Below are 25366 nucleotides of genomic sequence, written 5' to 3'. Positions count from 1 at the left end.
CGGGCAGCGCTGCCGGGGGTGTTTCGCCTGGCCGCAGAAATAGCAGTGGGCTCCCCCGGTGTGACTTGGCGTTTGAACCGCGCAAGCCTGTGGGGTGCCCGGGGGGGGGGGGGGGGGTTTGTCGCGACGGGTGCGTACGGAGCCCAATGGGCTGCCGCGCGGTCGGGGCCGTGGGCGCGGATATTTCACGCGGCCACGTCTAGGGAGGCTGCTAGGGCCCGTGCCTCTGAGAGTCCTAGCGACTCTTTTTCTAGAAGTCTTTGGCGGATTTGGGAGGAGTTCATACCTGCCACAAAAGCATCGCGCATTAACATGTCCGTGTGTTCATTTGCGTTCACCGGCGGGCAGCTGCAGGCCCGTCCCAAAATTAGTAGCGCGGCGTAGAATTCATCTATCGATTCTCCGGGACTTTGCCGTCTCATTGCGAGTTGATAGCGAGCGTAGATCTGGTTTACTGGGCGAACATAGAGACTTTATAGTGCTGCGAACGCCAACTGGAAATCCTCTGCGTCTTCGATGAGGGATAAAATCTCCGTGCTTAACCTCGAGTGCAGGACCTGTCGTTTTTGGTCTTCTGTGACCCGGCCGGGGGCCGTTCTGAGGTAGGCCTCGAAACAAGTCTGCCAGTGCTTGAAAGCTGCTGCTGCGTTCACTGCGTGGGGGCTGATCCTCAGGCATTCCGGGATGATCCTGAGCTCCATAGTCCTTTAGTCACGCTTAATAAATTGTAGCGCACAAAGACTCCGAGAGACGAATAGAGTGAAGTCGATGAGGCTTTATTGAGCGTGACTGTTCCCCCGCAGTTCAGTAGTAGACTGCCTGCGGGGGAGGACTCCTGGTACTTATACTCCGCCTTCAGGGCGGAGCTAGAGGTCAACGTCCAACCAGGACCCGGGATCTGTCAGCCAATGACATCACGGCTTAACAGTCCCACATGACCCCTAATGCATACTACCACACATTGCAGCAGAAGCAATTAAAATCTGAGTGCTGAGGTGGAAGCTCAGTCTTAAAATCTTTCAAGTACAGTTTGTTTCCAGGCAAGCTCAGACTGTTGCCATTATGGCTGCAGACATCAGTGCTCAATGAGGCTTGCAAAGTCTCACAGCAGTCCAACAAACGATCCTCCATTTGATTACTCACATTATTGTGGGGACACTGTCCTGGGGAAGTGACATTGGCTTAGTGGAACACAAACTTGCTATCCTCATGCTCCGACCAATGCCATTCCACCGTGTCCTTGCTGTTGCCTGTCATCCAGCCGACCCAAACTTCTGTCGCCCATGTCGACCGGTGCAGACAAAGGGCAGGTCTTCTAGGCCCAGAACTACTCACCATATCTTGAAAAGCCATCTGCAGACTTGCTCTTTGCAGCCATGCAGTAGCCATTGGGGTAACTGTGTGCAGTACCACAAGACCAGCCACAGGTACCTACAAGTCTGGCTCTAAAGGACCGCAGAGGTTGAATATTGGATGGTTTGCTGGGTAAAGTTTGTTTAAAATATTTATTTCTCGATAGTTTTTATTTCTACATTGTGGCCACAAAATGGTTGGTAACAGAAGAAGGTGAGATCACAGAATCATAGCATTGGTGCAGTGCAGAAACAGGCCATTTAGCCCATTGTGTTTGCACCAACTCTCTGAATGAGCTCTTTCCATTATGCCATTCCCCCACCTTCTGCCCTGCAAATCTTTCCTTTTCAGATAAGTCTAATTCTATTTTAATGCTTCAATTGAACCGTCTCCACCACACTCAGGCAGTGCATACCAGAGCTTTGCCATGTGAAGAAGTTTATTTTCCCAATTACTTTTTGTGTTTCATTAACTAATAACTTTAAATCTGTATCCTCTCATTTTTGATCCTTTCATAAATGGGGAATTGTTTATCCCTACGTACGCAGTCCAGCCTGCTCATGATTTTGAATACCTCTATCAAATCTCCTCTCAGCCTCCTTTTCTCTGAGGAAAACAGTCCCAACTTCTCCAATGTATCTTAACTGAAGATCGTCATCCCTGGAATCATTCTCATGAATTTTTTCTGCACTCTCCAATTCCTTCATATCCTTCCAAAAATTTGGCAACTAGAACTGGACGCAATACTCCAACTGAGGCCAAACTTCTTATACAAGTTCAACATAGACCTGGAACTTCCTGCTAGTGGCAGGAAGTCACGGCTGCAAAGTGGAATGTGCACACTTACCTGCACTCCGATGAAGCAACAAACTATTGTTTCTGTTCAGCAGATTGGGGTCTCCAGTGCCGACCACCAATAAGGGACAACCTCAGCCCCAGTCCTAGTGAAGACCAATCGGGCCTGGCAGTGCAATTTAAATGCACCAATGGGAGTTAAGACCAGTGGCTCACAGGTATATGAAAAAACCGTGCAAATAGCTCTCTCTCTCTCTCTCTCTCTTGCCTTGGGAACAGCTAAAGAAGTGTAACTGTGCCACATCTTTGTGTGCTGAATAAACCCATTGAAATTTAACAACCGGATTCACTCTGTGGAAACGAAGAGATCTAACATTCGGGCGTAGTCGGCAGGATTGTAAAGGACCACACTGGCTCAGACAAAGGAGCCCATCTTGGCTCATGAGATAAGGACTCTTTTGTACCTAAAAGTCCTAGAAATAGTATGTGTAATCCTCTCGCAATCCAAAGAACTGTCCAGTTGTTAAATGGTCGTGACCCCATTTATTGAACTTGCCTGCAATTCAGTGTAATTGACCCGGCAATAGTGCCTACAGCGACCCCAATGAGAAATGGCAGAGGACAGAAGAAAAACACTTCCAATGACAGTAAGGGCGGGCTGTCCTACACCCCCCCCCCCCAACCTCCTCCACACACACCCACCTAATGTTGACTCAATTAAAAGCATTTATAGAACAAAGTCAAGAATTGGCTAAAACAGTTTCAATAATTAGACAAAAATATGGGACCTCAGTGGTCATCGACACTGAACGATATTAAGAGAGTCTGGGGGAAATCAACACGCTTAAAGGCTTCGGCCCGATTTAAAATGGTCTTTGATAGTGACAGGACAAATCTGACAACAGATCCGTAACCAAATTCATGATGATAATGAAAATGCGAAAACAAAGGAACAATTAAGTGCGATTGCTGAACAATTGAATAAGAAAAAGAATGTGATAGAAAAGATGCAGAAATCGCTAAAGTTTAAAAAAGGATCAACAAATTCGAAGAAACGGTCTCAAATACTGCTCCAACGCTAGTGAGGCCAACTGAACCGCCTAATAACCTCTATCCGCCGCTCCCAACATATCCGCTCCCTCCCCTGTACCCGGGTGTGTGCACAATTAAGACATCGCAACATACAAGGGCCGCAATGGGTAATGACGATGATTCCTCCACTGAAACATCGAACCAGGAAGACAAAAAGGGAACCGACTGTTGGCCCCCGTTGGCCCCATTAAAAAGGAAAAGAGTTAAGGTCAAAACGGAAGAAAGAACAGATGCAGCCAGTGGGGTAACAACTAGGAGACTCGTGCATGCTGCTCACGAGGCTTACATCCCCACAGATCCTGAAAAAAATCGATAAGTGGCCCAAAATCCTACCACATCCCAAGAAGAGGAATCTCAAAACCTGGGAAGAATTGAGTCGACTCTGTCATATCTTTAGCCTGCACCCCCAAGACGGCGTCCAAATTCTGACCGTGATGGTAGCAGGCAGTACGTCCCGTAAACTACAGCGTGTCGTGAACAGAATATTTGCAGCGCATGAGGTCCCAATAACTCCAACCCTCCTGATGGGGGCCAAATGCTGCACTATAATGGCCACCGCAGGCCTGGTCCTTGATCAAAAACTGATCACCAAGTACCCTCATGTGTTGCACACATAGTTGTCCATGAACAGGGTGTCTCAGGTAACAGCAGCTAGCTGGACCCGATAGACAGTGGTCCTGGAGGCACCTAACCTCCACATTGTCAGCGCTAGCCCAGTTAACCCTGCTACCATGCTCCAGCCTTCAAAGGAGCAAAGAGGGGAGGAAGATGAAGATCACGACTGTGCGGAAATCGTGAAGGAAATTGAACCTGGCCGCCGAAGAACCACTACCCAACCCTGACCTTATATTTAATACCAATGTTTCCTCCTTTAACGACAATGGAACCAGGAAGTCTGGGTGAGCAGTAACAACTCTGCACAAAACCGTGGCGAAGGGATGCTTGCATGTGTGAAGGTCTGCCCAGCAAGCAGAACTAAGAGCCCTATCAGAGGCATGCAAGGTAGCGGAGAGCAAGACGGCAAACATCTACACAGACTCTTCGTATGCATTTGGGGTTGCCCATGACTTCGTCCAGTTATGGAAAAGAAAGGATTCTTCACTGCCTCCGGAACGCCTATCCAAAACGTGAAGGAGGTCCAAGATCTGTTGGAAGCCCTACAGCTATCCCAAGAAGTATCAATTTTTAACATAAGGCCGACACAAGGGAGAACACCAAGGAGTCAAGGGAAAACTAGATGGCTGACCAGGTGGCCATGAAGCCGCCTCAAGCATCGACCAATCGGTGGAAGAATAACAGACACGTAAACTGGAGGTACTAAAGCTGACTAAAGATCTACAAGTTATGCAGGCAGAGTCCTCGAGGGAGGAAAAATGGACTTGGATGGAAGAAGATATGAGGATGTGGGATGTGTGAAGATGGTATGTGGAGACAGAGGAACTGATAAACCGGTGGCCCCTCAAGCACTATCGCCTCTCCTGGCTCAGCAGATCCACTCATGGGGACAACTGGCTCCACAACGAATGGACGCTTGAGTTGCCAGAAGAATAATGACGGACCCATAACCACCATGCCCCAGTTGAGACCACCAGCCCCGGCGGGATCATTCCTAGAGTTACAAGTGGATTATATATCGTTATCTAAGAGCTAGGGATATTCAAACGTTTTGGCCATTGTTGATCGATTCTGTCGGTGGATAAAGGTGATGCCCGTGTGAAGGGCCACAGCCACACTCACTGCGAAAGTGCTGTGCAAGGACTATATTCCACGGTGGAACCTCCCCGGTGCACAGATTCGGACCAGGGAAGCCATTTTACGGGGGCAGTCTGCCAGGTGGTCGGCACACTACTGAATATTAAATGGAGCCTGCATTGCCCCTCACCATCCGCAATTATCTGGTCAAGTGGAACGAACCAATCAATCCCTGAAACAACGACGGGCCAAATATCACCAGGAAGATATCCCGTAGCCCCAGGCCCTGCTCACGGTACTGTGCAGTATTCAAGCCACCCCTAACAGGATTACAGGCCTGAGCCCTTTTGAGATTATTACGGGGAGGCTGATGTCCCTGCCGGGAACTATCAATTTACGGAAAGCCAATTGCCACCTAATGGATGATGCGTTGCTAGAATATTGTCAGAAAGTGACAAATGCTGTCAGTTTTGCCCGTGTGGGGTGACCCACCAGAGGGGGACATGACCTGTCCTGGGAGAACGAGTGTACGTCAAGAAGCCCCACTAAGAACCTTTAGGCGCCAAGTGGGAAGGTCACCACACGATGCTGCTTACCACGCTGACGGCAGTTAAAGTTCAGGGAAAAAGACCTGCGTCCATGCGTCATACGTCAAGAGGGTGTCCAACGACTGCATCGGCAAAAAAATAGAACTTTGAATCAGCAAAAAAACAGAACTTTGCAAAATGAAAATTGTGGGCGGGGTGGGCACGGGAGCAATAGGTCAGAAGGTGAGAGCATTGAGGGAGAACTAGGGAATAGGGACAGTGTGGCTCTGAGGCAGAGCAGACAGGGAGAAGTTGCTGAACACAGCGGGTCTGGTGGCCTGAAGTGCATATGTTTTAATGCAAGAAGTATTACGGGTAAGGAAGATGAACCTAGAGCTTGGATTAGTACTTGGAACTATGATGTTGTTGCCATTACAGAGACCTGGTTGAGGGAAGGGCAGGATTGGCAGCTAAACGTTCCAGGATTTAGATGTTTCAGGCGGGATAGAGGGGGGTTTAAAAGGGGTGGCGGAGTTGCGCTACTGGTTAGGGAGAATATCACAGCTGTACTACGGGAGGGCACCTCAGAGGGCAGTGAGGCTATATGGGTAGAGATCAGGAATAAGAAGGGTGCAGTCACAATGTTGGGGGTTTACTACAGGCCTCCCAACAGCCAGCGGGAGATAGAGGAGCAGATAGGTAGACAGATTTTGGAAAAGAGTAAAAACAAGGGTTGTGGTGATGGGAGACTTCAACTTCCCCAATATTGACTGGGACTCACTTAGTGCCAGGGGCTTGGACGGGGCAGAGTTTGTAAGGAGCATCCAGGAGGGCTTCGTAAAACAATATGTAGACAGCCCAACTAGGGAAGGGGCTGTACTGGACCTGGTATTGGGGAATGAGCCCGGCCAGGTGGGAGAAGTTTTAGTAGGGGAGAATTTCGGGAACAGTGACCACAATTCAGTAAGTTTTAAAGTGCTGGTGGACAAGGATAAGAGTGGTCCTAGGATGAATTTGCTAAATTGAGTGAAGGCTAATTATAACAATATTAGGCAGGAACTGAAGAACCTAGATTGGGGGCGGATGTTTGAGGGCAAATCAACATCTGACATGTGGGAGGCTTTCAAGCGTCAGTTGAAAGGAATTCAGGACCGGAATGTTCCTGTGAGGAAGAAGGATAAATACGGCAATTTTCGGGAACCTTGGATAACGAGAGATATTGTAGGCCTCGTCAAAAAGAAAAAGGAGGCATTTGTCAGGGCTAAAAGGCTGGGAACAGACGAAGCCTGTGTGGAATATAAGGAAAGTAGGAAGGAACTTAAGCAAGGAGTCAGGCGGAATGGAGAATCCTGCTGCTGACGGGGGCCGGCCATGCCGGAAATGGGGCTGGCGGAACGGAGAATCCCGCTGCCGGCGGGGGCCGACCATGCCGGAAATGGGGCTGGCGGAACGGAGAATCCCGCTGCCGGCGGGGGCCGACCATGCCGGAAATGGGGCTGGCGGAACGGAGAATCCCGCTGCCGGCGGGGGCCGACCATGCTGGAAAACGGGGCTGGCGGAACGGAGAATCCCGCTGCCGGCGGGGGCCGACCATGCTGGAAAATGGGGCTGGCGGAACGGAGAATCCTGCTGCTGACCGGGGGCCGGCCATGCCGGAAATGGGGCTGGCGGGACGGAGAATCCTGCTGCCGGCGGGAGCGGGACATGCCGGAAAACGGGGCTGGCGGAACGGAGAATCCTGCTGCTGACCGGGGCGGGCCATGCCGGAAATGGGGCTGGCGGGACGGAGAATCCTGCTGCCGGCGGGGGCGGGACATGCCGGAAAACGGGGCTGGCGGAACGGAGAATCCTGCTGCCAGCGGGGGCGGGACATGCCGGAAAACGGGGCTGGCGGAACGGAGAATCCTGCTGCTGACCAGGGCGGGCCATGCCGGAAATGGGGCTGGCGGGACGGAGAATCCTGCTGCCGGCGGGGGCGGGACATGCCAGAAAGGGGCTGCGGGAACGGAAACTCCCGCTGCCGGCGGGGGCACACCATGCTGGAAAAAGGGACTGCGGGAACGGAGAATCCCGCCCGTAAAAACTCCGTAAAAATCTGGGTAAGCGCCCCAAGCTAGCACTGTAGCTGCATTTTTCATTTAGCTACTCTAGCGCAGGGCTCCAAGCTGTCGAAAAAGTGGCTGGGAGTTTAAACGCCATGTGCTTCCAGCGCGCAAGTTTGAACGCCCGCACTTCCGAGTCATCGCACCGCATGTACGGTGCACTAGCAACTTTAGCCGCAAATCATGCAGGAAATTAGGGGCCATTATCTTCTTGCTCTTGTACTCTACGTGAGTAGAGCATTAGTCATTGGAGACTCCATAGTTAGGGGGATAGATAGGAGATTCTGTGGGAATGAGAGAGACTCGCAGTTGGTGTGTTGCCTCCCAGGTGCCAGGGTGCGTGATGTCTCGGATCATGTTTTCGGGATCCTTAAAGGGGAGGGGGAGCAGCCCCAAGTCGTGGTCCACATAGGTACCAATGACATAGGTAGGAAAAGGGATAGGGATGTAAGGCAGGAATTCAGGGAGCTAGGGTGGAAACTTAGATCTAGGACAAACAGAGTTATTATCTCTGGGTTGTTACCCGTGCCACGTGATAGCGAGACGAGGAATAGGGAAAGAGAGGAGTTGAACGCGTGGCTACAGGGATGGTGCAGGAGGGAGGGTTTCAGATTTCTGGATAATTGGGGCTCATTCTGGGGTCGGTGGGACTTCTGCAAACGGGATGGTCTACACCTGGACCAGAGGGGTACCAATATCCTGGGGGGGAAATTTGCTAATGCTCTTCGGGAGGGTTTAAACTAGTTCAGCAGGGGCTTGGGAACCTGAATTGTAGCTCCAGTATACAGGAGGTTGAGAGTAGTGAGGTCATGAGTAAGGTTTTAAAGTTGCAGGAGTGCACCGGCAGGCAGGAAGGTGGTTCAAAGTGTGTCTTCTTCAATGCCAGGAGCATCCGGAATAAGGTGGGTGAACTTGCGGCATGGGTTGGTACCTGGGACTTCGATGTTGTGGCCATTTCGGAGACATGGATAGAGCAGGGATAGGAATGGTTGTTGCAGGTGTTGGGGTTTAGATATTTCAGTAAGCTGAGGGAAGGTGGTAAAAGAGGGGGAGGGGTGGCATTGTTAGTCAAGGACAGTATTACGGTGGCAGAAAGGAGGTTTGATGAGGACTCGTCGATTGAGGTAGTATGGGCTGAGGTTAGAAACAGGAAAGGAGAGGTCACCCTGTTAGGAGTTTTCTATAGGCCTCCAAAAAGTTCCAGAGATGTAGGGGAAAGGATTGCAAAGATGATTCTGGATAGGAGCGAAAGCAACAGGGTAGTTGTTATGGGGGACTTTAACTTTCCAAATATTGACTGGAAACGCTATAGTTCGAGTACTTTAGATGGGTCCGTTTTTGTCCAATGTGTGCAGGAGGGTTTCCTGACACAGTATGTAGATAGGCCAACGAGAGGCGAGGCCGTATTGGATTTGGTACTGGGTAATGAACCAGGACATGTGTTAGATTTGGAGATAGGTGAGCACTTTGGTGATAGTGACCACAATTTGATTACATTTACTTTAGTGATGGAAAGGGATAGGTATATACCGTAGGGCAAGAGTTATATCTGGGGGAAAGGCAATTATGATGCGAAGAGGCAAGACTTAGGATGCATCAGATGGAGAGGAAAACTGCAGGGGATGGGCACAATGGAAATGTGGAGCTTGTTCAAGGAACAGCTACTGCGTGTCCTTGATAAGTATGTACCTGTCAGGCAGGGAGGAAGTGGTCGAGCAAGGGAACCGTGGTTTACTAAGGCAGTCGAAACACTTGTCACGAGAAAGAAGGAGGCTTATGTAAAGATGAGACACGAAGGTTCAGTAAGGGCGCTCGAGAGTTACAAGTTAGCTAGGAAGGACCTAAAGAGAGAGCTAAGAAGAGCCAGGAGGAGACATGAGAAGTCTTTGGCAGGTAGGATCAAGGATAACCCTAAAGCTTTCTATAGATATGTCAGGAATAAAAGAATGACTAGGGTAAGAGTAGGGCCAGTCAAGGACAGTAGTGGGAAGTTGTGCTTAGAGTCCGAGGAGATAGGAGAGGTGCTAAATGAATATTTTTCGTCCGTATTCACACAGGAAAAAGACAATGTTGTCGAGGAGAATACTGAGATTCAGGCTACTAGACTAGAAGAGCTTGATGTTCATAAGGAGGAGGTGTTAACAATTCTGGAAAGGGTGAAAATAGATAAGTCCCCTGGGCCGGATGGGATTTATCCTAGGATTCTCTGGGAAGCTAGGGAGGAGATTGCTGAGCCTTTGGCTTTGGTCTTTAAGTCATCTTTGTCAACAGGAATAGTGCCAGAAGACTGGAGGATAGCAAATGTTGTCCCCTTGTTCAAGAAGGGGAGTAGAGACAACCCCGGCAACTATAGATCAGTGAGCCTTACTTCTGTTGTGGGCAAAATCTTGGAAAGGTTTCTAAGAGATAGGGTGTATAATCATCTGGAAAGGAATAATTTGATTAGACATAGTCAACACGGTTTCGTGAAGGGTAGGTCGTGCCTCACAAACGTTATTGAGTTCTTTGAGAAGGTGGCCAAACAGGTGGATGAGGGTAAAGCAGTTGGTGTGGTGTATATGGATTTCAGTAAAGATTTTGATAAGGTTCCCCACGGTAGGCTACTGCAGAAAATACGGAAGCATGGGATTCAGGGAGATTTAGAAGTTTGGATCAGAAGTTGGCTAGCTGGAAGAAGACAAAGGGTGGTGGTTGATGGGAAATGTTCAGACTGGAGTCCAGTTACTAGTGGTGTACCACAATAATCTGTTTTGAGGCCACTGCTGTTTCTCATTTTTATAAATGACCTGGAGGAGGGCGCAGAAGGATGGGTGAGTAAATTTGCAGATGACACTAAAGTCGGTGGAGTTGTGGACAGTGCGGAAGGATGTTACAAGTTACAGAGGGACATAGATAAGCTGCAGTGCTGGGCTGAGAGGTGGCAAATGGAGTTTAATGCAGAAAAGTGTGAGGTGATTCATTTTGGAAGGAATAACAGGAAGACAGAGTACTGGGCTAATGGTAAGATTCTTGGCAGTGCGGATGAGCAGAGAGATCTCGGTGTCCATGTACAAAGATCCCTGAAAGTTGCCACTCAGGTTGATGGTTGTTAAGAAGGTGTATGGTGTGTTAGCTTTTATTGGTAGAGGGATTGAGTTTCGGAGCCATGAGGTCATGTTGCAGTTGTACAAAACTCTGGTGCGACGTATTTGGAGTATTGCGTGCAATTCTGGTCGCCGCATTATAGGAAGGATGTGGAAGCATTGGAAAGGGTGCAGAGGAGATTTACCAGAATGTTGCCTGGTATGGAGGGAAGATCTTATGAGGAAAGGCTGATGGACTTGAGGCTGTTTTCATTAGAGAGGAGAAGGTTAAGAGGTGACTTAATTGAGGCATACAAGATGATCAGAGGATTGGATAGGGTGGACAGTGAGAGCCTTTTTCCTCGGATGGTGATGTCTAGCACGAGGGGACATAGCTTTAAATTGAGGGGTGATATATATAAGACAGATGACAGAGGTAGGTTCTTTACTTAGAGAGTAGTAAGGGTGTGGAATGCCCTGCCTGCAACAGTAGTGGACTCGCCAACACTAAGGGTATTCAAATGGTCATTGGATAGACATATGGACGATAAGGGAATAGTGTAGATGGGCTTTAGAGTGGTTTCACAGGTCGGCGCAACATCGAGGGCCGAAGGGCCTGTACTGCGCTGTAATGTTCTATGTTCTATGTTCTATTAACAAAGCCGAGGATACTTCATTAACTGTGCTCTCAGCCTGTCCTGCTACCTGGAATGACTTACGCGAATGAAATTGGATCAATATTTCTAGTTTCTTCAAAATATGCATCCTTGTAATCTTTATTGCACACAATCCACTCGAAAATAACTAATTGTAATGCTAACAAATGGATCTTAACTGTGGGCTTGCAATTTACTCAATTGAAGGGACCCATTTATCAGCCTGAATGCACTTTGTTCCCCCAAGGTTGTTTCTCAATTAAATTTATAATCTGTCAGAATTAAATAATTTTTCACATCTCTAAGTCTGTAACTGTGCAATATCTGAGCCACCATTTCATGCAAGTGTTCTTTAGAGTTACTTGATTCAGGTCACATTGATTTAAAAAAGCACAAAAATATTTTGAGTTCAGTTTGATTTCAGCTCAAAGCATTTATCAGATTTCTCCAGAAATCGCTTACCACTTTTCCAGACTGTTACTTAAAACAATTGGCCCTCTCGGGAGTTGTGGAGTAATTATTGGATAACGCACTCTGTTTTTGGAGCTGAAAGCAATATCTGAGAAAAGCACACAAGGCCTCTTAAATGGGGCCTTTACTGAGTTGAAAAGTTTTCTGTCCTAATGTTCTTTTGTTCAGTCCATGTGTAATTCAAAAAAACGAATGACAAATAGAACCGGAAACAGATCCAATATCAGATTGCATCAATTAAGCATAGCATTGTTGCAACCAATTTGGTTTATAGCTTTGGTGAAAAGTATTAATTTTTACAAGATAAGTTAAAAGAAATTACATTTAACAGCATTTACTGAGTAAGGGGGTCACAACTTGAGACTTCGAGTGCAAAGCTCTGAAATGGGTGGCTTTTGCAAATTGTTCTGATGTACTGAAATGGTAATGATGATGGGCTGGATTCCCTGCTGCCCTTCGCTGGTAGTGGAGTTCCCGATGTGGCGGACAATCCAGCATCAGGTATCTGTAGGTGGGCGGGGCGGGTCACCCCCTTACTTGGGGAAAGGCGGGGACCTGGAAAGTCCAGGTGTTGAATTGCAATGTGGGTGTGTGGGTGTGGGGGGTGTGGGGGTAAGTGGGAGGGTGCTGAATTGTGATGCGGGGGGGGGGGGGGGGTCGGTGGGAGAGTGCTGAATTGTGATGGGCGGGGGGGGGGGGGTGGGGGTGGGGGGGGGTAGCTGGGATGGTGCTCAACTGCAGTGCAGGGGGTGGGGGTGGGTAGGTGGGACGGTGCTGAATTGTGATGCGGGGGGGTGGGGGTAGGTGGAGGGTGCTGAATTGTGATGCGGGGGGGTGGGGGTGGGGGGTAGGTGGGAGGGGCTGAATAGTGATCCGGGGGGTGGGGGGGTAGGTAGGACGGTGCTGAATTGTGATGCGGGGGGGTGGGGTAGGTGGGAGGGTGCTGAATTGTGATGCGGGGGGGGGGTGGGGGTGGTGGGGGGTAGGTGGGAGGGGCTGAATAATGATCCGGGGGGTGGGGGGGGTAGGTGGAAGGGTGCTGAATTGTGATGCGGGGGGGTGGGGGGTAGGTGGGAGGGTGGTGAATTGTGATGCGGGGGGGGTGGGGGTGGGGGGTAGGTAGGAGGGGCTGAATAGTGATCCGGGGGGTGGGGGGGGGTAGGTGGGAGGGTGCTGAATTGTGATCCGGGAGGGGTGCGGGTGGGGGGGCGGGGAGGGGCTAGGTGGGAGGGTGCTGAATTGTGATGCGAGGGGGTGGGGGGGTAGGTGGGAGTGTGCTGAATTGTGATCCGGGGGGGGTGGGGGTCGGGGGTAGGTGGGAGGGTGCTGAATTGTGATGCGGGGGGTGGGTGGGGGTAGGTGGGAGGGGGCTGAATTGTGATGCGGGGGGGGTGGGGTGGGGGTGGGTAGGTGGGAGGGTGCTGAATTGTGATGCGGGGGCGTAGGTGGGAGGGGGCTGAATTGTGATGCTGGGGGGTGTGCGGGGGCGTAGGTGGGAGGGGGCTGAATTGTGATGTGGGGGGGTGGGGGTAGGGGGTAGGTGGGAGGGGGGCTGAATTGTGATGCGGGGGGTGGGTGGGGGGTAGGTGGGAGGGTGCTGAATTGTGATGCGGAGGGGTGGGTGGGGGGTAGGTGGGAGGGTGCTGATTGTGATGCGGGGGGGTGGGGGGTGGGGGGGTGGGAGGGTGCAGAATTGTGATGCGGGGGTGGGGGTGGGGTGGGTAGGTGGGACGGTGCTGAATTGTGATGCGGGGGTTGGGGGTAGGTGGGAGGGTGCTGATTGTGATGCGGGGGGTGGGGGTGGGGGGTAGGTGGGAGGGGCTGAATAGTGATCCGGGGATGGGGGGGTAGGTGGGAGGGTGGTGAATTGTGATGCGGGGGGGTGGGGGTGGGGGGGAGGTGGGAGGGGTGCTGAATTGTGATGCGGAGGGTGGGTGGGGGGTAGGTGGAGGGTGCTGAATTGTGATGCGGGGGGTGTGGGGGGTGGGGGGGTGGGAGGGTGCAGAATTGTGATGCGGGGGTGGGGGTGGGGGTGGGTAGGTGGGACGGTGCTGAATTGTGATGCGGGGGTTGGGGGTAGGTGGAGGGTGCTGAATTGTGATGCGGGGGGGTGGGGGTGGGGGGTAGGTGGGAGGGGCTGAATAGTGATCCGGGGGGTGGGGGGGGGTAGGTGGGAGGGTGGTGAATTGTGATGCGGGGGGTGGGGGTGGTAGGTGGGAGGGTGCTGAATTGCAATGTGGGGGGTGGGGGTGGGGGGGTAGGTGGGAGGGTGCTGAATTGTGATGCGGGGGGGGTGGGGGGTGTCGGTGGGAGGGTGCTGAATTGCAATGCGGGGGGTGGGGGTGGGGGGGTAGGTGCGAGGGTGCTGAATTGTGATGCGGGGGGTAGGTGGGAGGGTGCTGAATTGTGATGCGGGGGGGTGTGCGGGGGCGTAGGTGGGAGGGGGCTGAATTGTGATGTGGGGGGGTGGGGGTGGGGGGTAGGTGGGAGGGGGCTGAATTGTGATGCGGGGGGTGGGTGGGGGGTAGGTGGGAGGGGGCTGAATTGTGATGTGGGGGGTGGGGGTGGGGGTGGGGGGTAGGTGGGAGGGGGCTGAATTGTGATGCGGGGGGTGGGTGGGGGGTAGGTGGGAGGGGGCTGAATTGTGATGTGGGGGGGTAGCTAGCCGCGGGACCTCGCAATTGGGCCATCTGCTGAAAATACATAAATTTCCATGGCGAAGGATAGTGACCTGCTTCCTGATGGGAGCGCAAATTAGTTGCAATTCACCTCCAGCAGAAGAACATAGGACAGGACTCTCCGTTTGCCGATGCTGAAATCGCGAAACGGAGAATAGATTCCGACGCCAGAATCGCGGTGAGCACCGATTTAACACAAAATCACGATTTTCCGTCACCTCGACAGCGGCGTAAATGTGTACCGGAACGCACATTCAGTGGACGCTGTTTGCATATTATTAACAGGCCTGGCCCAGTATTCTCCGGAGCCTCCGCGATGCTCCGACTCCAATGGGCCGAGTTCCCAACGGCGAGGTTCACTTGTGCTTTTAAAAATCGTGAAACCGGTGTGGTGGCTGCTGAGGGAGAGAGAGGGGGTATTGCAAGTGTCCAACATCGCCATAGTTGTGCCGTTGGCCAGAGGCTTCTGCCAGGGGTGTGAAACATGGCAGTCCATTTGCATGTCTTACATGGAGGAGATCTGGCTGGAGCCAAAGATCTTTCCTTGAGAGTAATCTTATGATCATAACTAACTAAATACAAGATTACAGAACATCTGGACAGGGCTACTGCTCCTCTCTTAGGTTCTTTCCACTCACCTCTCTGAGTTGCATCATTATGACATAGCTCCTGAGGTATGTGCTGAATAGCTATTATAGTAATGTTAGAGTTAATCCATAATGTCCCCCAAGTCTTTATGCCTCTGTTAATATTATACATATCCTCCTACAAAATGTCTATGAGGGAAAGGAAATAGAGGGACTGCACATTTGGAGTACCAGTGCAATGCTGTAAAGACCTCACAGCGACTGGCTGAGGGCTGGCATCTTTGTGTCTTCTCAGCCTCCGTTGATGTACATGTCCCAGTAAAGCTGAGCTAAATAGTTCAGAAATAGATGAGTGTAATCTACCTACACACCACACCCACAAAAAATAAAGAAAAACAGCAAATAATAAAAATAACGTGAACTTTTTAAACTCATTGTAATTAAGCTATCAGAGAAGGAATGGAATTGATTGTATATGAATGAGAAATCCCAAAGATCACCTTCTGCTCTAATTATCTTCTTTCTAGTTAATCTGAGTAGAGGCAAATAGAAATGCAGAAAACATACCAGAGAGGGGAATTATATAGTTGCAATGCCACTAAGGTAACAGGATGAGTCATGAATCAGGAAAGTAGTGCTTGAATGGTTTAGAAAACCACAAGTACTTTTTTGGGGGGGAAATATTTTATTGAGGCATTTATAATTTTAACAATTTTAAACATCAAATTTCAATAAAAACAAAACCATAATAATATAACCAACAGCCCCCCCCAGCCCCCCGGGCACAAAACACAGCCAACATGGCTTACACAAACAGTGCCACCTTCCCCAACCACCTCCCATGCTTCCCCTCCCCCACCACCACCACTCCCTGCTGACAGCTTAATTTGTCTCAAAGAAATTGATGAACGCCTGCCAGCTCCAAGAAAACCCTTGCAACGAACCCCTCAAGGCGAATTAATTTTTTTGAATCTTGGAAACCCTGCCATGTCGCTAACCCATACCCCCAATTCCGGGGGCTCCGAGTTCCTCCAACCTAGTAAGATCTGTCTCCGGGCCACCAGGGAGGCAAAGGCCAGGACGTGGGCCTCTCTCGCCCCCTGGCTCCCAGGTCTTCCGACACACCGAAGATCGCCATCTCTGGACTCGGCACCATCCTCATTTGTAATACAACCCCTGCCAGAAACCCCTCAGCCTTGGACATGCCCAAACATATGGCTATGGTTCGCAGGATCCCCCGCACAGTGCCCACACCTATCCTCCACCTCCTCAAAGAACCTGCTCATCCAGGCCACAGTCATGTGTGTCCTGTGGACCAACTTAAACTGTATCAGGCTGAGCCTGGCGCACGACGAGGACGGATTAACTCTCCTCAGGGCCTCCTCCCATAGCCCGGTCTCCAACTCCCCACCCAACCTTTCTTCCCACTTTCTATTCACCTCCCCTATCGGGGTTACCTCCCACTCTATCAGCTCCTTATAGATCTCTTAGACCTTCCCCTCTCCTACTCCTGTTCTCGAAACCACCTTGTCCTGTAGCCCCTGGGGCGGCAGGTACGGGAAGGTCGAAACCTGTCTCCACACAAAATCCCTCACCTGCAGGTAACAAAGCCCATTCCCACCTGGCAATTCAAACTCCACCTCAACTCTTCCAGGCTCGGGAAACCCTCATCAATAAAGAGATCCCCAAATCTCTCGCGCCCTGCCCGCATCCACCCCCGGAAACCCCCTGCCAGCACCCTGGAGCGAACCGGTGATTATCACATATTGGCGCGCACATCGATGCCCCTCTAATCCCATATGCTGCCTACGCTGTCCCCATACCCTCAGGGCTGCCACTGTTACCGGGCTTGTGGAGTACCGAGCCAGCGAGAACAGCAGAGGTGTCGTCAATAATGCCGCAAAACTCCTTACATGAGGCCGCCTCCACCTGTTCCCATACCGACCCCTCCCCCACTACCTACTTCCTGACCATCACAATATTTGCCGTTCAGTAATAGTTGATGAAATTCGGGAGGCCAACCCCGTTCCCCCCCCCCATGCCCCCGTTCCAGCAGCATCTTTTCCAACACCAGGGTTTTACCCGCCCAAACAAATGCCGAGATCTCTGCATTCACCATTTTGAAGAACACCTTGGGAATAAAGATTGGGAGACTCTGGAAAACAAACAAAAACTTCGGGAGGACCGTCATTTTAACTGTCTGTACCTGTCCCGCCAATGACAACGGGAGCGTATCCCACCTCTGAATATCTCTCATCTGTTCTACCAACCGCCCCAAATTCAGTTAATTAAATTAAATTAATTAAAATTGCTTATTGTCACAAGTAGGCTTCAAATGAAGTTACTGTGAAAAGCCCCTAGTCGCCACATTCCGGCACCTGTTCGGGAGGCTGGTTTATGCAGCTCCTCCCACTCCTGCACCACCTGAATATACAAAAATCGAATGCTCCCTCCCACCACCTTGAACGCATCTCACCCAGTCTCTTCTCCTGCTCCCTCTCCTGCTCCCTCGCCTGGATCGCGAAGACCTCACTCTTGCCCATATTCAATTTGTATCCCGAAAACCGGCCAAATTCCTCTAATATCCCCATGATCCCTCCAATACCCCACAGCGGGTACGATATATACAGCAGCAGGTTGTCCGAGTATTCCACCCCCCCCCTTACTATCCCCTGCCAGACCCTCGACGCTCTCAATGCCAACGGCTCTATAGCCAAGGCAAACAACAGTGGCGAAAGTGGACATCCCTGCCTCCTCCCCCGATGTAACCTGAAGTAGTCTGACCTCGCCAGATTTGTCCGCACACTCGCCACCGGTGCCTGGTATAGCAACCGGATCCAATCCACAAATCCAAACCGCCCAGGACCTCCCACTGCACCCAATCAAAAGCCTTCTCTGCGTCCATGGCCACCACCACCTCAACCTCGCAACCCCTCTGGAGGTATCGTGATTACATTAAGCAACCTCCTAAAGTTGGTTGCCAAATGCCGCCCCTTAACGGACCCCGTCAGGTCCTCCCCAATTACCCCTGGGACGCAACCCTCAATCCTTTGGCCAGGATCTTCGCCAACAGTTTGGCATCCACATTTAATAGGGAGATCGGCCTATATGACCCACAGTTTTCCGGGTCCTTATCCCGTTTTAAAATGAGGGAGATCGACGCCTGTGACAATGTCGGGGGGAGCACTCCCAGCTCCTATGCTTCATTGAAGGCCCTTACCAACAGTGGTCCCAACACCCCTGAGGACTTCTTGTAAAATTCCATCGGGCATCCGTCCGGTCCTGGGGCCTTACCCGATTGCATCGCTTCCAACTCTCCACTACTTCTACAAGTTCGATTGGGGCCCCAAGCCCTCCACCAACTCCTCATCCACCTTCGGGAACTCAAACCCTCCCAGAAACCTCTTCATCCACTCCTCCCCGGCCAGGGGTTCCAACTTATACAGTTTACTATATAACTCCCTAAACATCCCATTCACCTCCGCCGGGTCTAAGACCGTGGTCCCTCCCATGTCCTTCACTTTCCCAATTTCTCTTGCTGCCTCCTGCTTCCTCAACTGGTGTGCTAACATCCTGCTTGCTTTCTCCCCATATTCATATACCACCCATCTCACCCTTCGCAGCTGCCCTACTGCCTTACCAACCAAATTCCATTTGCAGCCTCTGGCGTTCCTTTAGCAGTCCTTCCTCTGGGTCTCTGTATATCTCCGGTCCACCTGCAGGATTTCTTCCACTAGCCTTTCTATTTCCACCCACTCTGCCTTTTCCCTATGCACCCAAATCGAAATAAACTCCCCCCTGACCACTGCTTTCAGTGCCTCCCAGACCGTACCTGTCGAAACCTCCTCCATGTCATTAATCTCAACATACCCTTGGATGGCCTGCCTCACACACCTCCTTCTCTGCTAACAGTCCCACACCAACCTACATTGCGGGCACTGGCCCCCCCCTTACTCACTCGTAAATCTACCCAGTGCAGGGCATGGTCCGATACCACTATTGCCGAATACTCGACATCCACCACCCCTGCCAACAACGTCTTATCTCCCACGAAAAAAATCTATTCGGGAGTGCAGCATGCGCACATGGGAGTAAAACGAAAATTCTTTTGCCCTCTGCCTCCCAAATCTCCTTGGGTCCCCCACCATGTGCTCCATGAACCCCTGGAGCTTCTTATCTGTAGACGACACCCTCCCCAATCTCGAGCTCGACTGGTCCAGTCTCGGATCCAGGACCGTATTAAAGTCTCCCCCCCATAATCAGTCGATGAGAATTTTGGTCCAGAATCTTCCCCAGCACTCGCCTCATAAATTCCACATCGTCCCAGTTCAGGGCATAGATGTTGACCAACACCACTGGCATCCCCTCCAGTTTCCCACTTACCATAACGTATCTCCTCCCAGAGTCCGCCACTATACTTCCCACCTTGAACGCCAGCCACTTATTGACCAAAATTGCCACCCCCCTCGTTTTAGAATCCAACCCTGAATGAAACACTTGTCCCACCCATCCTTTCCTCAGCCTAATCTGGTCCCCAACCTTCAGGTGAGTTTCTTGTAGCATGGCCACATCGACCTTTAATCACTTTAAATATGCGAACACACGGGCCCTCTTGACCGGCCCATTCAATCCCCGCATGTTTCACGTGACCAGCCTGATCGGACGGGTCACACTGCCGCCCCCACCCCCCACACCAATTAACCATACCCCCTATTGTGCCAGTATCCGATCCATGCCCCGCACCTTTTATGGCCCGCCTCTGGTGCCCACCGCCATCGATCCTCCTCCCCTTACATTTTACAAGCCCTATCCCTGTCACCAGTACCCCCCCACAACCCCCAGAACTCCCAGCAACAACCCGTTCCCATCCCCCCACTGACCTTCTCACCCCACATGGCGTTTCCGTGAACTAGCCTGCCCAGCTAGCTTGGTGGCATCTACCCATGGTGGTTAGCATCCTACCCCCCACTGATTATCCCCCCCCCCCCCGCTCGTGCATTAGTTTACAAGTACTTTATCAGAGCTTAACACAGAAAGGTGAAGTATTTCAATTTCGTAAGTAATGAATGAATCATTAATTATTAAACCTGGTTGCGTTCTCCATCATTTACAAAGTACTCCTGATTGTAACTGGGCTAAAAATGTTCCAGGCAATGATTTAGCCATTCCTAAAGGGACTCTTGGGCAAAAATACCAGATTTGGCCTGGCCACAGTAAGTCCTATTGTATCTTACACTCCTTTGCAAAATCCACCCACTAACGTTGGATCATCCTGGAGGTAAGGATAACTTTAGGTTCCTTTTTCTGTGATGCAACTGATTTCTTGAACCATACTCTGCTGCTCTTTACCCTCTTACAGAAATAAGGAGCTTTTTGCATTTTCGTTTCCAATGTGTTTTTTTCTCCTCATCCATGTTAGTCTTGAACTCCATCTCCGCAGTCTCTCCTCACCTCTCCCCTGTCCACTCCAGGCACACCTAACCCATGAGACCATACATCTATTAATGGATATTTTTTCCAATCACCTCCAGACCACCAAACTTCCCTCTTGTCCCCCTTGCCAGCTGACATTTTCACTGATTCCCTATCAATCAATCTACAAATTCTCTTTCCTATTTAAAATACTTGAATTTGTTCTCATCTCCCAAATCTTTACCAATCTTACACATATCTCCCTGTTTGAATCTCTCCATTCTGGCTGTCACTTATCTCAAAATGGCCCTAACTAAAGTCACAGATGGCATTCTCTGTGATTTTGACTGTGGTTCATAGATCATAGAATTTACAGTGAGGAAGGAGGCCATTCGGCATATTGAGCCTGCACTGGCCCTTGGAAAGAGTCCCTTACTTAAGCCCATGCCTCCACCCTCTCTCTGTAACCCAGTAACCTACGTAACATTTTGGACAAGGGGCAATTTAGCATGGCCTATCCACCTAACCTGCACATCTTTGGACTGTGGGAGGAAACAGGAGCAACTGGACGAAACGGGGAGAAAGTGCAAAATATCCACTATGAGGCAATAGCACAAACCACTGTGCCGCCGCCCCCCCCTTCCTCATCCTTCTCAATATTTCTGCAATGCTCAATGAAGTCTATCATGCTATCCTCCTCCAAAACTTTTCCTCTGTTGTCTAACTTGGTAGAATTAAAATCATAGAATCAAAGAAGTCCTACAGTGCAGATGGAGTCCATTCGGCCCATCCAGTTTGGACCGACCCTCCAAACATTCCACTCACCCACCCACCCGCCCATCCCCGTAACCTAAGCTGCACATCCCTGGACACTAAGTGACAATTTATCATGGCCAATCCACCTAACCCACACATCTTTGGACTGTGGGAGGAAACCGCCACACCCGGAGGAAACGCATGCAGACACGGGGAGAAAGTGCAAACTCCACACGGACAGTCACCCAAGGCTGGAATCGAGCCAGGGTCCCTGGCACTATGAGGCAGCAGTGCTAACCACTGTGCCACAGAGCTGCCCTGATTGCCATCACATGGTTCCATTCTTGCGTTTTTGAACATGGTCAGAATATCTCCAGCAAATAACTTTCTTCCCATCATATACTATCATCTCCAGGGTTCCCAAAGAATATTATTTGGTTGCCTCTCTTGCCTTAACTACATGCCACACCTCAAAACTTTCCACTACAATGCTGGCAGTCGGCCCCACATATGTGCCATTGACAGCCAGCTGTACTTTATCATCACATTTATTGACCTGTCAGCTGCCTGTGTGCTTGGCTTCTTATTCAGTCATAACTTCCAGAATTTCAACTTTGGAAAGACTAATTTCATTGTCTATGGTGTCTGCCGCAAACCGAATTCCTTTCCATTGATTTGATCCCTTATAATTTCTAGATCCTGTGCAACCTATTCACAATCTCAGTGTCTGGTTGGACACATTACTGACTATTTCCTATCTCGGTGTTTCCCTCAGCCTTACTCCCACTGACACATTGATTCATGTCTTTGTCATTTCCAAAGCAAATTATTCTAGTGTTCTCTTTAGTAGCCTATTCTCCTTTCAATGACCTTCTCGAAACTTTAATTTTGATCACCGCACTTAAACTCACAGCATTCTTTTTGGAACACTTTTAAAAAAATGTTAAATGGAATTTATTAAAATTGATTTAACACAAATTGATACAACTGTAGAATAATCAGCTTTTTGTTTTCAGGTTACAGGAAAATAGTTAGTGGCGCATTTATTATAAGAGACTATTTTATTTGATAATTAGATCTGCTAGTTATGGCAGCATGGGACCAATTATCATGAAGTCGTAGAAACTTTGCAGACTTAAAAAAATCGTGGAAGGGACCCAGACCCGGAAGTCCTGCCTCCATTTCCACCAAATTCCATTTTCAACAGAGGGGGAAAGGCATGAAGCATACAGACTTGAATTGTGAATTGGCTGGATCATTTAAACACATAGGACAAGGGCAAGAAGATCCAATTTTGGCTCCAGGATCAGCCTTCAACCTGCAGTGTGTTTTCCACAACATCATGGTGGAGAAGTAAATGTATTTGAAGGACAGATTACGTATGTAGAACTGTCAAACTGTCCAATTACTTAAAATTGAAAATGATCTAACTGTGTGAGAGTAAAGTAAGAATTTGTTCTAATAGTTGCAACAGCTGTTTGTTGACATTCAGTGCTATCATGATAGCATTATTACTGCTTGACTGCTTTCCACAGCTATCATTTTCACAGTTAGGAGCTGTGAGTTCATAGTTTGATTGACAGCTCAAAGAATTTATTAAAGGATCAGCTGCTTTTGATGTGGAGTTATGAATACAAATATTTGTTTTTACAAGGGAGTAACTGCTTTAAATTAATTGAATGGGTTTTCATGAATGGACTTCTTAATATAGTGAAGTCTGCAATAGATATGTAGAATATTATTTTATTTCCTCTCAGCATGGCTCCTGAGGTCTGCCTATTCTGGATAATGGGCGACTTAGCACGGTGAGTGTAAGGACAAAGGTAGTAGCTGGGGGTTATGGGTTGGAATGAGTTGGCATTAATTTGGAATGGGGCCAAAGGGGCTATGTGGATGGTTGGGAGATTCATGAGTTGGCAACAAGTTGGCATAGGAGCTACATGGGGGCATGCAGAGGATGGGAGCATCAGTTGGCATGGAGGGTGTGCATGGGGGCATGGGTTGACATAAATTGGCATGGATAGGTGATGCGGAATGGGTAAGGGTTAAGGGATGTAACCAGTGAGGATTAGAAGTCCTAACAGTTCACAAAATGACTGGAACAAAGCCCCAGAGAACTGAGGTGGGCCTTTTAAGCAGTGCTTCTCGGTATTTAGCAGCCACTTTGGCTGCCTATGATCTTTTCCTGCGGATGGCAGGCCGGACTTTGTCCCGCAACATCCTTCTCACTGCCCCACCATCCTGGAATGAAGATCCCGCTATTTGGGGCACATTCTCCAGAGGGTGCACTGAGCCAGAAAATTTCCCGACTCAAGTTGGGAAATAAAAAGACCTTGGGATTAAAAATACATCTGATAAGTTAGAACTGCAGAGAATTTCAACTCAATGAATTAAACCCAATTCCGAATTTTAAAAAAGAACTTGTAGCAATGAAGTTGGTGAATTGTGGCAAAAATCAATCTTGTATTGCTTATATTCTTTCCAGAAGAAAATCTGCCTCGCTTATCTGGTCTCTCTGGCCTATGTATAACTCCAGAACCACTGCAGTGTGGCTGACTCTGAACTGTCCACTGAAACAACCGAGCAAGCCGCTCAGTTATATTCAAGAAGGTATTTCACCACCATCTCCAGAAGGGCAGTTGTCAATGAACGCTAAACGTACCAGTGATGCCCACATCCTGTGAATGAGTAAAACAAGTAACGGAAACTTTCTGTTCTCAAATAAGTGCCCCGAATTTCCTTGAAGCTTGGGATGACATCATTAAATCCCTGTCTTTGTATTTAAAGAAAGACCTGCAGTTTCTAGGTCATCCCAGCTCCTCAAAATGGTCAGAAACAACGTACTCAAAATATTCCAGTGATGGGCAATGTTAGCCACGAAGCAGGTGAATGCTGTAGCAGATGTATGGCCCTCTTTTGAATGCTTAATCATTGGCATGAAGAAGAGACCTTTGACCTCTACCCTAAATATGGGTTTTAATCAAGATTCTAAAACTACAAAGGACTTTCCAAATAGTTGGCCCCTACACTATTATCCATTATACTCTACTATTGAAAAGCGATGTCTATATCACATCTGATAACATTTTAATAATTGTAATTAATCTTCAAATGTAAAAAAGAGCATCTCTTGTTTCAAGATTTAGTTTTCAAGATTTAGTACAAGTTAAAGATAATGCTGTTTCTAATTGCTCAAACATGTATAACATATCTTAGGCCTCATTAAATAAATGGGCACGGTTTGAAATGAATTTGAGTTATCGGTCTTCTCTTCAAATGCTAACCTTATACCTCATTCATAATATATTGCTAAATTGTTCATTTTTATTATTTTAGTGTAGCATAATGTGTTTCTAGTTTTAACAGAGTCATGAAGTGATCTATTCAGTATTGCCTTTATTTATCTGGGCTAATATTGGACGCCTACCTGTTGCAGTTTTCACACTGTGGACAATTAACAGTGACCAGTTCGAAAGGATTATCATTCCTTGTGGGATTAATTGCTGTTCCTTATGACAATTACAATAATAATGGTCAACAGATACGACTGAATTGTTTAAAAATACCTCAATAGGTTTGCAGTCAAACTACTCAATACACCATGCATCATCACATTTAAATAGCTATTATCCTACCATAGAATAGTGCGGAAATGTCATGGTGACACAAATGTCTTTTGAAGGCTTACGCAAGGAACAAATCAGATTTATAATAAAGTTTAGGGATGTATTTAATTTCTAGGCCTGTTGTCAAAAGGCAAGCAAGTTTAATACCATCAGCAGGAAACATACATGTGTTCAAAGCCTAATTTTTTTTTTGCAGTTGTAGAGTCTGATTTGTCATTCTGTCAATTGTGCAAAACCTTTGCTTGTTCTGTGACATTCTGTTTACTTTGGTGTTCTGGGTCACAATTGCTATTCATTTGCTGTCAGAGGTTCCTCGCAAGAATAGTACTGGAATCAATCCTGCTGGCATTGCATAGGATGTACTTGGCAGGACATAACTTCCTTAGCTGTGTGCAGATGACATTTTCACAGCAGTAACTAAGCCATGCCAATAACCTATTAGAGGACTCAAACTTTTTTTTTGGAAGCAAGAGCTCTTAAGGGGCAGGAATCCTGCCAGTAGGTCACTAGTAATGCACTGAACCAGTGTTGTAAATAAAGAGCGTTCACCCTCACTG

The 25366-nt window shown here is 49.0% G+C and overlaps 1 long non-coding RNA gene across 1 annotated transcript; it reads left to right on the top strand.

The window, feature by feature from the left end:
• The first annotated feature begins 14456 nt into the window (after positions 1–14456).
• Positions 14457–24434, top strand: LOC140388334 (uncharacterized). The gene is made up of 2 exons (XR_011934153.1): positions 14457–14606; positions 23669–24434. It is a non-coding gene; the product is annotated as an uncharacterized lncRNA (long non-coding RNA).
• Positions 24435–25366: the final 932 nt, after the last annotated feature.

Source organism: Scyliorhinus torazame, chromosome 13 (genome assembly GCF_047496885.1).
Source record: "Scyliorhinus torazame isolate Kashiwa2021f chromosome 13, sScyTor2.1, whole genome shotgun sequence".
Taxonomy (NCBI): Eukaryota; Metazoa; Chordata; class Chondrichthyes; order Carcharhiniformes; family Scyliorhinidae; genus Scyliorhinus; species Scyliorhinus torazame.
Note: the sequence above shows the minus strand (reverse complement) of the source record. Positions and strands in the feature narration are given on the sequence as shown.